At 41.5% G+C, this 18,091-nt stretch overlaps 1 protein-coding gene across 1 annotated transcript in view; it reads right to left on the reverse strand.

Moving 5' to 3' along the window:
* The window catches only part of plagl2 (pleiomorphic adenoma gene-like 2), a 58,851-nt gene extending 40,857 nt beyond the window's left edge, over positions 1-17,994 (reverse strand). Inside the window, exon 1 of the mRNA XM_008300838.1 lies at positions 17,810-17,994. The gene's annotated coding sequence lies outside the window, so the exon portion shown is untranslated. The remainder of the gene's footprint in view (positions 1-17,809) is intronic.
* Between the last annotated feature and the right edge of the window lie 97 nt (positions 17,995-18,091).

Raw genomic sequence — 18,091 nt, forward strand, 5'->3', positions numbered from 1 at the left:
CATGTTTCACCAAAAAAAAATCACCATTTGTCTTAGAAATAAACCATAAAAAACTGAATAAAAACATCAAATTTTCAGATTTCCAACAGTCCTTGAACTAGCCATGTGTGACATCATCCACCAAAACAAAACGACCAAAAATAACCCTAAAATTGTCGTATTTCTGTGTTGTTTAAAAATTGACCAAAAATAAGCCACATCTCGTAAAAACAAACAAATTCTGTGCTCCTTAGCGGAACTGAGAAGCCACCAGAGAGTCGGCTGTGACAAACAGTCACATGGCAAAAATTCAGGGAGTTTTTTAGGTGAACTGCAGAACAAAGTCTATCAATAAAGCATCAAGTCCTGCAGTGTGAACGTAGCCAATCTGTGGGATTGTTCAGTCAGATAATACGCCGTCATCCTGATTGGTGACATAAAATGTCATGTCGGAGTCAGAATCCAAGGCTGTCGGTATGTTAAGGCTGTTTTTTAATGGGTTCTGTTTGTTTTTCCTAAAAACCTGTCAGATAGCAAAGTTTAGGATTGTTAAGGGTCAGATTATTGAGTCACGACTGTATATAACTAGTTGAACATCTACAGTGTGTGCAGTCGCCTTTATTTCCAGTATCAGTAACACCTGTGAGCCTTTAGAAAACGTTGTATATACTCACATATCCAACTTTGTTTTTTTTCTTTGTTTTTTTATGATTCATGGTTTCTAACTGTGTCACACTACACAGTAGGTATGTTTGAGTTCTGTCTGCTTCTAGTTGTTCTGTTTCCATAGAGGTGCAGGACTTTGTATTGTGATGGATTCTCTCATTTTGTGATGAAAAACAGATTAAGATTTAACATTTTAACATTCGTTTTAATCAAAACCAGACACAAGCTTGACTTGTTGGCTTGTTGTGGACCAAACTCTTCACATCTTGGATTATAATTCCTGGAGAGGAATGTGGGTCATACAGGAGACAAGTATGGAGACTTATTAAAAACGTAAAAGGTCAAAGTGAGTAAAGTCTTTCAGCTACTCATCGTTGCTTCTGTTCCACTGGAAACTGAGCAACATCTGAGGATAAAATGGTGATATTTAATTAAAATGACATTATTCTATGTGTGTAGAATAATAATATCTGCAAAATAAACCATTTGCTCAAATCAGATTGAGTAAAAACTTTAGAATTCTTCAATCCTCAGAGAAGCTGTGACTCAGCTGCAGCCATCAGTCACATGACCAGAAGTGAAGGACTTCTCAGCTCAACTGCAGGTTGTGTTTACACACAGCAAAGTTATATAAATATATACTATATTTCTATCTATAATAAATCTATAATAAATATCTGACACCTGTGCACACTTGGAAAACTAGACTCCAGGTTGTTTTTCCCCAATTTTTGTAAAATAAATTATCAAAATAATGCAACTTGGTAAATGGTAAAAGCACTTATATAGCGCTTTACAATGTGCTTCTCATTCACCCATTCATACACCAATGGTGACAGAGCTGCCATGCAAGGTGCTGCCTGCCATTGGGAGCAACTTCAGTGTCTTGCCCACGGACACTTGGACTGTGGAGGAGATCGAACCACCAACCTTACAATCAGAGGACAACCCGCTCTACCACCTGAGCCACAGCCGCCCCACTTAGTTTTTCTTTTTTACGATTTCTGGCATCGTAACCGTGTCGTGCTGCACAGTGGACACCTGTGACGTCTTTATATTCAGAATCAGAAACAGATTTAGTGGGTTGGTGCAAAAAAAAACAACAATAAATATAGAGTAAAATAAAGTCACTAAAAGTAAGAATAACTCATAGTAAAGAAGTCAGATAGGAAGCATAGAGCAATGGTGGTATTTACTGTTATTTAATGTGTTGTTATTGTTCATGGTGATGCTGTTTCTGGAGGGAAATGAGTGAAAAATGAAGCCATGCTGAGTCAAAACGCAACAGAAACTCCTTCAGCAGGTTGACTTCACTCATGATATTCTGAAGGCAGAACTTTTACTTTTATTCCACTCCAGCGTGCACTGAAGATGATCTGGCGGTTACAGAACAGAGCCGGGCTGTGACATGAAACCAACAGAACTCGGAGAATCGTACATGTCAGGTTCGTTGTTTAAAAGCACGCAGACGCTCGGTTCGTCTGGTGTTCTGTCCTCGGAGGCATCTGGAGGTTTTGCTTGGCGTTATTTGGCGGGCGGAGGGTTGTTGCTTTGGGCAGGGTGGCGGAGGACTTATTAAAAATCACTTGTGAGGAAGGAAGAGGCGATGTGTCATCAGACTCCGTGGCTACATTCTGCTTCTTTTTTTTTTCTTCCCGCTGAACTCTTGAATGGCGAGCGGCGGTGAGTCAGGAGCTGCTACTCTCCCGCCGCTCGGATCGGGTTTCATCCCGTTCGCTGACTCACAAATCGGCATCTGTACGCTGAGCCCAAACGGACAGGTCCGTATTTCAAAACGTTACCGCGTCCCGGAAACACAGCGAGACGGACATAACTCCGCGCTGAGTCACGTGTTGAATCTCGGCAGCTCTCCGCACACTCGGCTGTCCAGTACCGGTGCATTCCTCGACTGCAGCGCGCGAACCCAGAGCGCAAAAACGCTTCCATCGAAAGTGAGCGGATAGCAGGAGAGCAGGCGACTGAACCTGCAGCGTTTCAGGAATAATCTCAACAGTCCAAACTGCTGCAGCAAGAAAAGTGACAGGAGCAAAAAAATCAGGAGCTTTCAGAGGGTTGAAGTGCATTTTAGTAGAAAACACTCTTTTACACTGTCGGTAAAGCAGCTCGGACCGGACGGTTCTGGAGCAGGTAACAGGAAAGCAGATGATTAAACCCGGCAGCCTGCTCAGGAGAAGGCAGGAGGGGAAGAGAAACACAAATAAATGCTTCAGAATTTAGCATAAACCTGCAGAAAAATAGAGTTTTCAGAAGGCTGTACTGATGTACTTTAACTGCAGGACTCCACAGTATTTTTAACACTGTGTGGAAATGGCAGCTTTGGATCCAGCAAAGCGACTGAATACATTAAAACTTCCAGTTGAAATGAGCAGACAACAGGAAGGCAGATGATCGAGACTAAACCTGCAGCCCTCCTAAAGTTTAATTGCCAAATCTTAGTAAAATAAATGCATGATGGTTTTAACCTGCAGAAAAAAAATTGTGACAAACACGTCCAGGGTTTAGAGGACGACTACGTCTGACTGCAGGGCTTGTTCTCATGATGCCGCTTTTTAAAGAACTAAAGCATCTGTGGACAAAAAAATAAAATGTTCAGCTCAGATCAAAACATTTGTGAACAGATAACAGGAGCTCCTATGATCCCGGCTACAGTTTGCCTCTTTTCTTGCATAATTTTGGCTTTTTTTTCTATTTCAAGCATTAAAAACATAATAAAAAATACATTAAAATTGACTAAAACCTCGATTTGTGTTTAGATTCAGGACATGAAGGAGCTGCAGAACCACCTCTGGTTCTTGTTCTCGACTCTTCGGCATCAGAGGCTCCAAACTCCAGTAAAATCTTTGGAGTGAAAACTGTTTTTTTATTCATTTTAACAAGAGATAAATCTTCTGGTGTTTCTCTGATTCGATTAACTGTTTATCATTTTATCAAAAAAGATGGCACATATCAAAAAGGCTCCAGTTACGTTGAATTTTTTTTTTTTAAACAATCACTGAAAAGCTGCGTTAAAATTAAACAATAAATCAAAATAAACAGCTTCTAGTTTAGTGTAGCTCCGTCTGTTAATCAGCTGTTTGTCCTTTTCTTTTGCAGCCCTAAAAATAATTAAATAGTTCATTTGTTGTCAAAGTTCGCTCCATCAGAACCAAAATAAACCAAACAAGTCTTGGACACTTTTGGTGATCAGTTATTAATTTGTGTTATTTTTCTGGCTGCAGCTCGTCCATCGTGACTTTTTTCTGGTTTTGAATCACTTTGTGGTGGTTTTTACACCAAACAGGAGCGTTTTTCTGACGTTTTAAAAGACAAACAATTCACCGACAAATATGGGAAATAACCAGCAGGTTGAATAAGAACGAAATAATCGTCAGCCGCGTCTGAAAAATCTGAATCGGCTGCAAAAGTGAAACCAGCAGGATTTAAAAGAAAAGAACTTTTCAAAACGTTGTTTTCTAGTCAGAACTCTGCTGCAGCTCATTATGAGTCACGTTAAGGAATAAATACTTAATTATTCAAGTCAGTTAAATACGTGAGATAAATAAAAACTCACATCGTAAAACAGCTGACAAAGAAACTGAAGCCAGGACGCCTTAAACATGAAGAATAATTAACATTTAATATCAACAAGTATTAAAAAAAAACCCACACTGGAGCCGAAACAATTAGCTGCTGACAGAAAATAATCAATCCTAATTAATAATCAACTTTTCAGCTTCACTAACGGGAGGATTTGCTGCTTTTCAGGCATTTAAGGATTCAATATCTCTGGCTTTTAGGCTACATTATTCAAAACCAATTAAATAAACGTTAATTGCAGCTGCACATCACCAGCAAAGCGACGAATCGGCAGCTCATAAAAACTTTATCGACTAAACAGGCCTGAAGTACGACTTTATTCTGGAGTCTGGCTTCCTAATTCAGCAACAACTATCTCGAATGTCCTCAAACATCCGCCCCACTTGTCTCAACTGTGTAAAAAAAAAAAAAAGATAAAAGTGCGTTCAGCTCACAGCTCCGGACCAAACGATCCGGTAACCCGAAGCCTTCAGCTCAACACGCTCCGGCATCAATCTCTGCCACCTCCAGGAAACCAAATCTGTGAGCTGCAGCTCCGAGCAGATCCATCACGGAAGCAACACCCGCCGCCGTAAACACAAGCAGCGTCCAGCACCGCTCGCTCGGTCCGTCCAGAGGCTCGGTTTCATCCGCGGACACCTGAACGCTCGCTGCAGGACCGTTTTTAACCCTCTGAACGCCTCAGAGGACATTTTTCCCCCCTCGGCTCATGTTTGACTGCAAGAAATGACGTCTGTTCTCAGAGAAGACGAGCTGTGGAGGTGTTCTGTGTTGTTAAGGCTCATTTTTTTAATAAGAAATAACAGTCGTGTCAATTTAAAGAACTGAAACCAACAGAAGAGACGACATTTTGAAGCTCTCGTTAACCTAAAGCCGAGCTGGGACAATCCATCAGAGAGTTATCCCTCTGAAGCCCGGCAATATTCTGGGCTTGTTTTTATTATTTTACTACAAAATAAAGTCCCGCACCTCTATGGAAACAGCACGACTAGAAGGAGAGAGGACTTGAAACTGTCTCCGGTGCAATTTAATAAAGATATAAAAGTTGACTCTCCTAAACCACAGTTACAAAAATCAACATTCCTCCGAGTGCCCACAGGTGTTACTAATACAGGAAACGGTGACTCCACATACTAAAGATATTTTACAGCTTACATGTTTAATTTGTTTCCGTGCTCGTCTCTCCGCTCTGCGTAAACACTTCCTGCGAGATCCGAGGAAAAGTCCCTGAATTTTTGTCGGGTGAATTAGCTGAGTCACTGATTGCTTCGTGGATGCAGGATTTGGTGAGTAGAAAGCCTTTATTTTTAAATAAGACATCATGAAACGTCACAGCATCGAGCTCGGCGACGTTTAAATCCCTCTGACGCAGCGGCGCGCCACAGACGAGTAGTTCAAGGACCATCGGAAAGTAGAGAATCTGAGCGTTGTCACAGCTTCAGACTCTGGTAAACGCCTGCTGACAGTTAAAGCGCTGCACATGTTTCATCTCAAAATGTTTCCCCCGACTTGAATCTGAAAAGATCTGAAGGATTTCCATTGTTCAGAATGATTTATACGGACAATAAATCCAATATAGTAAATGTCAGAGCGTGTAGAGCTACACATGTAGTCCTGAAAGAACTGAGTAATGATGTTTTTAAAAAAATCTGTTTTACGAATGTTCCAACATAAAGCCGAGCAACCCTCGTGTCAATTAAGAGCAATAACACATCCAAACTTCCACATTTAAGGAATGGATTAAATCGTGTTTATGTTAGCATGCCCGGCTAACTGTGTAGCTTATTACCCATGTATTATGGGATGGGATTTGTTCCTCTGGGGGAGCTGCGGTGATTTTAATGTCATCTGATCAGAGAGTTTAATCCAAATTTTTCATCCAGTCTTTGTTCAGTAGACTTTCTGCTCCTGTTGGAACCTAAAACTTGGAGCCACAGTTGGACCAGTGGTTCTTGTATTTCAGTTTTAACATCAGCTGCATGCAGATGTTGTCTTTTGAGCCTCCATAGTTTTCTATATTTGCGTGTAACTTTGCCATACAGACTGTCGGGCTTTGACGCTGCAGAAAACTGAACTGATTTTCTACGATTTCCAACGTGATCGGGGGACGTTCGCCGCCGAAAGCTTCAAATCCAGGTCGCTTATACATCACGTTCTGCCGCGTTTGCAATATTTAAAAATCCAGTTCAGGAGCCGTGAGTCAAACCAACAGGAACCAGAGAAGGTATTTCATCCACCACATCCCACGGTGATGCTAAAACCACAGCACGCTGAGGCCTTATCTGTTGTAAAAACCCAACCGTCACCATATTTAAGAAGGTTTCACCAGAAACGCCACCAAGACGCCCCACTTGGTCGACTTCGTTTCTGTTGCATCCAGTCTGGTTATAATACAGACGCCACTAAACATTAATGATTCATGTTATTTATACTCTCATCAGCAGTTTTAATTAGAGGGAAGTCTGTGATTTATTGGGTTTTGCAGCCGTTACCGACACAATTTTTTGGATCTTCTTTAGGGGTTTGCAGGAATTTAATCCTGCATTACATCCCAGGCAGAGGAGCGACTTATTTTGGAGGGTTTAAGGGGAAAAAGAGAAAAACAAGATACGAATTTCAGGACACGTAGAGGTTGGCTTTTCCTCCAGTGTGTCAAAAACTGCCAGCACAAGAAGTTAACATATCCACTTTAAGGGTAACGGCATCGCTCTCTGTTGGATTTAAAGATGTTTATACACCAGGAATCACAGCTAAACACTTTTTTAAAGTCGCAGTCAAACAACCTTAAATCTTTAACATACTTCAAATACTAGACTTTGGCCGCTCTATACGACAGCACAGGTTGACCCAACAGCAGGTATGAACCATAGACTGTATAAAAGATGGACGTAGCAACCGGCCCCAAAAAATGAAGCCAACCTGGAAGTGTCAAAAACCTGCAATATCACTACGTCCACTAGCTGCTGGCTCCAAAAAGCCCTGGCTCCCATAGACTGGAATTGGAAAAGAAGTGATCACAGATCACCAAATACTGCATTCCTACAGCTCAGGATTTATTTTTTTTTATTAGTTTTCATGGTCAAATCCAGAGATCAGGTGGCCAATCTGAAAATAAATCAATACTGAATTTTTAAAAAATCGTCAACATTTTACGGGGCAAGGGGCGTGGCTGGCTTGATTGACAGTCGGTAGCGACGATGCAGATGAAGCGAAGGCGGTAAATGTGGGCGGGCAGAGAGGGCCCGCTTCTCAATCCGTCTGACCAATCGCTGCTCCTGTGGCTCCGCCCCCCTCTGATGACTTTTGCGTCACTGGCTCCAAAAATCCAAGATGTCAACCAGGAAGTAGCAAAACCCTGGCTTCATTTTCTCAGAGCAGAAACCAACGGGTGACGTCACGGTAGCTACGTCCATCTTTTATACAGTCTATGGTACGAATGCACATCTTTACCTCCAGGAATGAAGCCCTTAGTCGTACACAATAATAATAACAACAACAACTACGCAGCCATCAGCTAAACATTTAAGACACTTTTGCAGAATCCTTTTAAAAACGAGCCAATCTGAAGCACTAAGAAGTCAGCAGAGACATTCACAGGCCTTCATTAGCTCAACTAGCTGCCGCTAATAAGAAGCTGTATTCAGATCGTCCACCTGGTGTTTTTACTACACGTGACACGACTCGCATCACAATGCACCAGATACTCGGTGTCGTCGTCTGTTGCATGCAGCAGAACATCTGCACCGCGTTTGGAGGCGGCGGACACCAGAGAGCTGCTATTTCTGTCACTATGTGAGAAAATCACATTAGCTGGCAGCTACGGTCGGAGCGTAACCTCAGCGAGGCTTCATTCAACGGCAGAGCGTCGCCCAAATTAAACATATCAGCGCTCTGAAGTGTCTCTGGGTTTAAGTTCAGTGAAACCAACAGAAACTAAACCTCATTATTTAACTCAGTTTGGGAGACGAGCTTGTGTTTTTAATTTCTGCAGGAGTTTTTTAGTGGACACCAGCTGAAGGAACGGCAGCAGGTCAGCACGACAAAATGGCCGACTCGCTTCACAGAGCGGACCAGTGGACGGTCAAGACGAGGCCCAAATCTGCTGGTGACCGTCGTCTCAGCCAGCAAATCCACAGCGGTAGAAATGAGAAATCTAAAAATCCAAAAAACACACATAGCAAACTGCCATATGTGTCAGGCAGCTCGACCATCGTAGAAACATCGATTCATGATCTCTGCGTCCGCCCAGAACTCAACAGCTTGTGGACTGTTTGCATGGCAAGACTTCACACGAGCCAAGAAAACCAACAGTCATGATGCTTGTTCTTTATGTCACGTCCTCTATTTTCTCTTTCTGACATTTTCATGTTGTCCAATAGGGCTTCACGATTTTTGAGAAAATCACTTGACTCTCATTCTAGGATCTCGGGTCGCTGCAAACATCTGCATCAAAGATAATTATTCCTAAAATCCGTGTAGCGACGCTGTAAACTCCATCGAAGGCGTCCAAACCAGTGTGTTGTCTCTCTGGATGACGTTCACATCTGGATTTCTTACACAAACTTTTGTGCTGCTGATTCAAACGGTTCAAACAAATCAGACGAGGCAACAACTGCAAAACCCCGCAGACCTGCTTTTGGTCACCATCATCCTTCCTGCAGCCAAAATAGAACTGACGTCGCGTTTCTTTTTTTGCACGTGTGGAGCCTGCATGTCAACAAACTCCAAGACTTTTGGATGAAGTTTTTGTAAATGTGAGTTTTCTTGCCAACTCACTTCCAGCAATGCGGATATACATGTCAATGCAGAAGCTATATAATGTGCATCCGACTGCCCGGACCAGCTCCTCATCTTGCATCATAACACGTTCACGCTCATGGTAGTAGCGTGACAGAACCACGTACGAGGCTTCTTGAACTAAAAGGAGTTGGGAAGGAACGTCTGAGATTGTTTCGTCAACCACTTCCAACGTCTATAACTCCACAAACCCCATAAACGACCTTTCTGACGTCTCCTGTGCTGCTCCTCGGCTCACCGAACTCCACCTGAACTCTCAAAATCTGCACATCCGACGCACTCTTTGGCTACAAATCACCTGTGTTTCCCCCCCCGCTTGTGTTTACTTCCAGCCGCCTCACTGTGACTTAACCTGCATCGGATCATCTCTGAGAGCAACAGGCCTTCCTCTATTCCCAACCCAGCCGGTGCCGAAGGTTAAGCACAAGTCTATCAGTGTCTGAGGGACGACCCCCTTAAACCAACGCTGTGTTTACTGCAGAGAGAAAAGCCTATTAATAAATCTGTTGCAGACAGCCTGGCGGAAGTGGCCCGGGGGCTGTAAACTCAGTCTGGGAGAGAAGGATGGATGAAGGGCGAAAAACAGAGAGGGATAGATGGACAGAGCGAAATGGGAGAAAGAAGGGAGGGGTAGAAAAAAAGAAGGAGTGCATGTGCCGTGTGGTGTAAACCATGGGTGCTGCTTGATGGATGGATGTAGGTTCTGAAAAGCCACAGCTGCCCGGCTCTTCCTAGAAAAAGATCCGCAAGGAAAAGTGGCAATATGTGGTTCAAGCATCTAGCATCCTCTTACTATTTCTGACCGGCATGCTGCAGGACCCGTCAGAATGTGCGCCGGTCCACAACACTTGAGCGCGTTATTAACTTTGTGCCTATGCATAATAAAAAAAATGAAAACGTGAAGGTTGTTTTTTTTACTTTAATTAGCCTTGTAAATATCTGTGCATATGCAGGAGTGTGTGTGTGTGTGTGTGTGTGTGTGTCTGTTTCCAATCAGCGTAACACACAGCAAAGCATCGTTCTTTTTCTGTCACGGCTGCCAGCTAAACGTTGTAAACGTACACGGCGCTGAATTCACTATAAAGCCGGCGAAGAGTGACGTTCGGTGCACATTTTTGCACCCGCCGTGCTTTTATTCTGAATAAAAGTCCTATTAGTTTAATGCAAAAGAGTGATATGAAAATGTTTAATGTCATATTTTATTAATCGGGCACAGCAATAACATTTTATAGAAATGTTAGAAAGAAAAACTGCGTTGGCAGCAAGTATCCGCTAAATCCTTTAAGTTCGCTTTTGCCGAACAAGGTGGTCGTTAATTACGGGACGATGGTTGATTTTTAGAACGCAGCATAAATGCAGTTATAAAATGAAAAGACAAAAATCCACCGACGAGCGTTCTCCTGGGTCTTAAACAGAATGTAACGTGATCAAAAAGACCATGAAATGAGCTTAACTCCGGGGCTGTAAGTGAACCTTTGTTTACGATTATTCGCTCAAACTACAATTTACATGGTCATGAATTATTTTTCCCACTAAAGAATCATTAAATCAACAGACGCACTCAGCAAGGTCAATTGCACAGGAATAAATATTTTTTTTAAATTGCATTAACTGATATTAGTCATCATAAGCTAGCCTCATGTGGCTAACGCTAGCAATATAGCAATATTGAGGTAATGGTAAAAGCTAAAACATAGCATCAGTAGCACAAGAATCATAATACAGTCAACAAAACAGATTTTGGAACATCAGTTAAATAAAATTATCTATCTAAAGTGTGCTAACATTGGCTAACATTAGCCACCCTAAGCTATAAGCCACATGCTTGGATTATTTCACATGCTACAACATAGCGTAATGAAAGCACAAGGCAAACTATTTAAAATAATCAGGGTGATTTTATAGTAGCACAAGAAAAACGAATGAAGTCGACACACAGATTTAGTAAAGTCTGTTACACGTAAATATCTAGTGTGCTAATGTTAGCTACCATTAGTCGCCATAAGCTACAGGCCACATGATGGCAGCAAATTCCTGGACAATATTGGGGTACTTTTTAAATGCAAAACATAGAATAACAGTGTGAAAGTAGTACAAGAAAGATTATAAAAGTCAGCAAACAGATTAAGTAATGTCAGTTACAGAAAAACATTAGCGGAAACGTTAACGTGAACTAAAATTAGCCACCATAACGCACGCGACGTGATGGCAGCAAATCCTGTTGGGATAATTTTAGATGCTAAAACATAGCCCAACAACAGCACAAAATGAATCATATGGTCAAAATAAAATCTGTAATGTCAGTTACATAGAAACATCCAAAGTTTGCTAACGCTAAGCTAACATTAGCCACCATGAGCTACAAGCAACAAACATTAAGCTAATGTTAGCCATGAAAAGCTACAGGCCACTTGTTGCTGCAGCAGCAAACCACCTGTAAGTACCGGATAAACTTCAGATGCTAAAACTCCACCAGAACACCAGAACAAGAATAATCATAAAACAGATTTCTTTTCTACATGTACTAAAAGTTTGCTAACGTTTTGCCATATGTTAGCGGTCACATCAGACTGTAGCCGGAAAAGTACTGACTATATCCAACTGTGACACATTAATGCAAACGAAATAATAAACGACAAACATGGTGCTAAAGTTAGACACCAAAACTGTCACAGTGTAACTATGGTGTACAATGGTCCATTTTATTGCAAATTTAATTTTCATTTGTAAAAAAAAAAAAAAAAAAAGGGAAACGTACGAGTCTAGTTTTGATTTTTGGGGCGTCAGTCTGAACTTTTTGGTAACACAGTTTTAACATACAGAGAGAAAACGTAAAATTACAAACGATCTGTAAGTAAACTTGTGCAAAAGTTTGGAATAAAGGACAAAACATGAGTGAAACACACTATGGGAGAGTCCACTATTTAATATGAGGGGTTTATTTTTTGGAAATTCATTACCTGAGTTCTAATACTGTAGTTTTTTGATACTTGGGGGAAATGAGCTATTTCTCCACAAAACTCTTTATATTAATTTAACAAAAGACACCAAGTTACCAGAACGTTGAATTAGACGTTGCACCAGAACTTTAAGAATTAAACTTTCTTCATGACAATACATAACTTCATCGTACTTTGGTTCACTACATGGGTTAAAGACGTAACTTCTCTTTCCACCATCGTCCTCTCAAAGCGACCAGCAGCTACTGTGCGAAACCTCACGTATAAATAAATCCCGTCCAGCGACACCCAACACGTATGCATGTAAACGCTCCGGCGAGTACACAAAACGGGGCAAATACACAAACTGCTGGCGAGATGCCCCCCGACTTCCTCGCGGTTCTCAGGCTCGCAGCTCGCCGCTGTCCTGAGAAAATAACAAATAGCACAATCTCCTCGCAGCCCTTCGGCGACCAACATCCATTCTAGCATGAACCCGGTGTCCCTTGTTCCCTCTGCAACCCCCCACCCCAGCCCCGGCCCGGCCCATCCCTGCCTCAAGAAGGTGAAGAAGTACAAAGAGAGGGATCAGAGCTTTTCCGATTCTTCCCTGGTTATTAACTACCATTTGTCCCCTCAGAGGGCTGTCCCTCCCATTAACCCAACTGATGCTCTTTTCTCATGGAAATCAGCCTGCTGTTGCTGCCGCCGCCGCCGCCACCTTCGCTGCCGCCACCACCACCACCACCAACACTGCTGCTGCTGCCCGCAGAGGTGCAAGGAATTGTGGGGGATTTTTCAGAAGGAGAAGACCTCCCTCCAACTCCAAAAAAACAGCTCTTTCTCACACCAGGAGCTCAAGCACACACACACACATCTACAGATCTCACAAACAGGCATGTGTGTGTGTGTGTGTGTGTGTGTGTGTGTGTGTGTGTGTGTGAGCTCTCTGAGGAAAACACACTCGCTCAATCACAAAGGCAAACATGAAACACGCTGCCGGCCGACCACAGGGGCATGGAAGCAATGTAAGGCGATGCATGGACCTTAATGAGAAGAAGCTGGTTCACGCACCCGGGCCGGCGCAGAACATTTCTGAGCAGCCAGGAATGCTTTAACACCAGAATAACACCAATCATCAGGAGTTTACGGCCGCCAGAGACATACGGAGGAGTGGGAGGGATTTTAATGTATTTACGAGAAGAAGAAAAAAATAAAAATACGTGTTTGTCTGCGTAACAGAAGAATCAGAAAGTAAGTCAGGTTGGTTCATATTCCTCCTGCTAAACGTATTAATTATGTGCTACAAACTGGACGTGAAAGGTGTTTTATTGCAAATGGAATAATAAAACAAGTCTTGTGCATGTTAGCTACCAAAACTCTGGTCTGTTTTATTGCATTAAAGTGAAACCAGCCTCGAGGTTTAGCTGCAATCACCACCAATAATCAATAATAATTCACTGATTTTATGGATTATCTCACACTGATGGACTACAGAGTTAAGTATTTTTACATATCGTGTATTTATTGCTCTGCGGTTGTCCTCTTTCTGGGACAACAGATGAAAATTAGCCACTAGCTAACTCACACGCTGTCCCTTCAAAATAAAAGACCAAAAATAAACACAAATATTAAAGGACGAATGAAAGTTAGATTTTCTGGAGGTCGATCTCAGCTTAATTTTTGTCAACACGGTGTCAGAATCCATCATCGACTTAAGTTCTCAACACGCTGTAAGTAAACTTTTGCAGAACACACTCTGGGAGAGCACACACGTGAATATGAGGGGGTGTGTTTGAGTTAAAATTAGATTTTTTTTCACCACCTCGGTTCACAAATCCACCTCCAACATCTCCATTAATGTCAAAAACTCAAGTCCCTGCTTCTGAAAACACCTCGACAACAACAGTCGCCAGCCGCCTGCTCCGAGTCAGAAAGCAGCAAACATCAACACATGGGTCTCGACTTGCGGCGCGAGTGGCAGCAACAAAGGCATTGTCTCGTGACAAACTCACTTCCATTTCCTTATTATGTAGCTGCAGGCCTCGGTGGCACTCGCTTGACTCAGAGCTGCAGGGCTGAGGTGGAGGGAAGACGCCATCAGAACTTAACCAGCCTGAACTGATCTGAGTTCAGCTGCTGGAAGGAGAAAGAACCTCAGCACTGTGTGTGTTCATGTGTTTTATCTGTTCAGTTTAACTAGATGGTGTCTTAGTGATCAGGTTAACTACAGCGAGTCACCACATCTGCATGGAGCGTATATGTCAACTATCGATTAATCGACTAGTTGTCAGGGGTTGAATTAGTCACCAACTATTTTAGTAATCGATTATTCAGTTTGAGTGGTTTGAAAGTTAGATTTTTTAACTTTTTACTGCTGTATTTATCTGTAGTGACATAATAATTCATTTTTAAAGTTCTACTTTTCCAGTTTGGAGGACTTTCTGGAAACCTGCGTTGATTAATCGATTAATCGAGTAGTTTTGGGCTATTTTTCCATCATCAGTTTCAGGGGTTTTGAAAGCACTGTTTACTACAATATTTAACTATTTTTGAAAATTAACTCATTTTTTGAGCTCTAGCCTACCATTTTTAGGAGCTTTTTGTTTGGTGCAAACAAATAATCGATTAGTTGTCGACAGTTGTATTAGTCACCAACTGTTTTAGTAATCGATTCAGTTCTCATGGTTTTTACGTTTGGGTTTTTGTTGTTGTTTTGTTTTGTTGTTGTTTGTCTAAACTATTTCCAACAGTGTTTACTCCTGTATTTATATATATTGAAAATCCTTTTTTAAGTTCTAGGACTTTCTGGAAACCTGCCTTGATTAATTAATCGAGTAGTTATTAGCTATTTTTCATAATCAATTATTCAGTTTGAGGCGTTTTGAAAGCGCTGTTTACGACAATATTTAACTATTTTGAAAATTAACTCATTTTTTGAGCTCAAGTGATTTTTAGGAACTGATACAACTATACATTTCCTACTATGTTTAACTGTTTTAAAAATGAACCCACTTTTTTTGAGCCTAACCAGTTTTATGGACTTTTTGTTTTGTGCAAAGCGGCAACAAACAATCGATTAATCGATTAGTTGTCAACTATTACATTAATCACCACCTATTTTTGTATTCAGTTATTGAGTTTGAGTGATTTTTAATAACTATTTACTACTATATTTACCTATTTAAAACATTTTACAAGTTGTCTTCGCCTGCCAGTGTTGAGGACTTTGTGTAAAGCTGCGACGATTAACTGATCAGTTGTCAACTATTTAAATTAATCACCAGCCGTTTAGGTCATCGAAGTGTCAAAGACTTTTGCTTCTAAATTGTGAATATTTCCTGATTTCTTTCCTCCTCTTTGACAGTCAACTGAACATCTTTAGTTTGTGGACAAAATAGAGCATTGAAGGACGTTATTCTTTAACTCTGACAAACACATTTTTTACCATTTTAGAAACCAAACAACTCATCAATACACGAGAACATAACTGTTAGCAGCGGCCTTCATTTTGCTGACAGTCACTACTTGCATCCACCCAGTTATCTGGATCAGTAACACGCAGCTATCCTCAAAATTAATTCTGTTTCTGTTCGCTTTAGGTTGCCAGTTTGGAGGACTTTTGTGTTTTGTGTGCAGCTGTAAAGTTTAATCAAGTAATCATTTAATTGATTAGTTGTTAACTGTGAAATTAATCACCAACTAACTGTACATTTTTAATAAAATAAAGTCTAAATCCTCTGATTCTAGCTTCCTAAATGTCACTATTTTCTCGTTTCTTTCCTTCGCAGCGACAGAAAACTCGATATCTTTGGACTGTGGACAAAACTAATAGATATTTTTCACTATTTTCTTTCATTTCATTAACTGATAGACACACTGAGAAGATAATTAACAGATTATTGAGCTTTATTCTATTAAGAAAGTCAATCTGTAACTAATCTGGAAATTAATTCAGTTGTTTTGGGTTCCAGACTTTATGTTTTGTGCGAAGATGCAACGATTAATCGATCAGTTTTCAGCTATATAATTAATCACCAACTGTCTTAATAATTGATTGATCGAATTGAGAAGAAAACAAAGTCTAATTTCTCTGATTCCAGTTGATTTAATGTGAATATTTTGTGGTTTCTTTCCTCTTTTATGACAATAACCTGAATATCTTCGGGGGGGGTTGGGGGACAAAACAAGACATTTGAGGACATTTAAATCAATGTTTTTCACTATTTTCTGACATTTCAGAAACCAAACAACTAATAAATCAACCGAGAAAATGATCAACAGGTTATCGAGTCTTATTCTCTTAAACAATTAATCTGCAGCTAATCTGAAAATGAATTCAACATTTAGGGTTCAGTGTTTTGTGTAATGATTAATAAACTAATTGACTAATTGTCAACTATGAAGCTAATCACCAGCTGTCCTAATAATTGATTAAATCTTATCGAGTACATTTTTAAGGAAATTGAAAGTTTAAATCCTCTAATTCCAGCTTCCTAAATGTGAATATTTTGTGTGGGTTGTTGACAGTAAACTGAATATTTCTGGATAAAAACAAGACCACTGAGGACTTTTAAACATTTTCTGACACTTTATAAACCAAACAACTCATCGATGAGCAGCCGCAGCGATGGTTTTGGAGGGTTTTTAAAAGCTGTTGGCTCGATTAATCGTTCATTAACCGAATAATCGCCGAAACCCAGCCGGCAAATTAATCGATAACGAGAATAAGCGTGGCGTGCAGCTGTGCGGCGAAGATCCACGGACAATCACAGGAAGGAGCAGATGGAATAAAAACACCTGAACATCCCAGAAGTTCACTCTGAGTTCAGGCAACACAACCGCAGCAGATGCACCAAACAACACAACACAGCAGCAATGTCAAGGAGATTTAAAAGTGTTAAAAAAAAAAAAAAAGGGGGTCAGATATCAGTAACAAGTGCAGAAACTGAACCCCCACATTGTGACCTCCACCCCTCCTCCTCCTCCTCCTCTTTGCTATTTACCCACCCGCCTGCAAGGAAAACACAACCTCTCACAACAGACACACAAAAACATCCGACCGGTGACATGAACCCCAAAACTTGGTGGATTCAGGCCGCAACAATGGAGGAGGAGGAGGAGGAGGAGGAGGAGGAGGGATTGGTTGGTGGAGGTGGAGGTGGTGGAGGGGAGACTCAATATCAGCCACTAAAGTCCTAATTTAAAGAATGTATGATGCGCACACACACACACACACACACACACACACACACACACACACACAGAAACTAATGTGGCTCCACTTTACAGCAGCTTTGTGGCACCGTGTTGCAGAGCCCACCGTGGGACCGTCCCGTCCACGGCAACACGCCACACTTGATCAAAACTTGGGAAATTGCTCCAAAAAAAAAAAGAAAGAAAGAAAAAACTTGCAAAGAAACATCAAACGTCAACAGCGAGGGGCCGCTGGACAAAGTGCACCGAGTGGAACAACTTCACACGTTTGCAGCACATTTACCGAAAGAAGAGAGAAGGCGATCAGCGGAATTACTAATTAAATAGCCAGACTGCTTCCACGCTGCCATGAAAACACACACACACATAAAAAAAAATGAAATTTAAAAAAAAAAAAAAAAAATGCGTAAAATTACGCAAAGCCCGGATCGCGCGTCGGGAACAACAAATTCACAACAATTCAAGTGTCGTCGATGTTGTCAGCGAGCCGAGGCGTCAGCGAAGTGGTTTTAAAAGCCTCACATGCACACACGAGGACGTGCAGCCACATTATGAGCTCTTAGAGGCACAGAGAGAGAGAAGAAGGAGAAAAAAAAAGCGAGCAGTTTACCCACCAAAAAGTTTCCAGCACCGCATTAGTCAATTTCACATGGAGCCCCGGTAACCTTCCATCCCGGACCGGACCAGAATCCCGCCGTGGGAGAGCCCCGCCGCCGCTCCTCGCCCTGTTTTTCTGCCCTCGATCTGTCCTTTTGGGATTTTTTTCCGATTTTTTCCAATAATTTTTCTATATTCGGGGCCTGAGAGTGTCTGGCTCTCCTCAGGCTGCAGCCGAGTTATGGGGCGGTAAGCATTGTGGGAGTGTGACGTCAGGCCACTTTCACAAACTTTTTTTT

Source organism: Stegastes partitus, unplaced genomic scaffold (assembly GCF_000690725.1).
Source record: "Stegastes partitus isolate 25-593 unplaced genomic scaffold, Stegastes_partitus-1.0.2 Scaffold1596, whole genome shotgun sequence".
Lineage (NCBI taxonomy): Eukaryota > Metazoa > Chordata > Actinopteri > Pomacentridae > Stegastes > Stegastes partitus.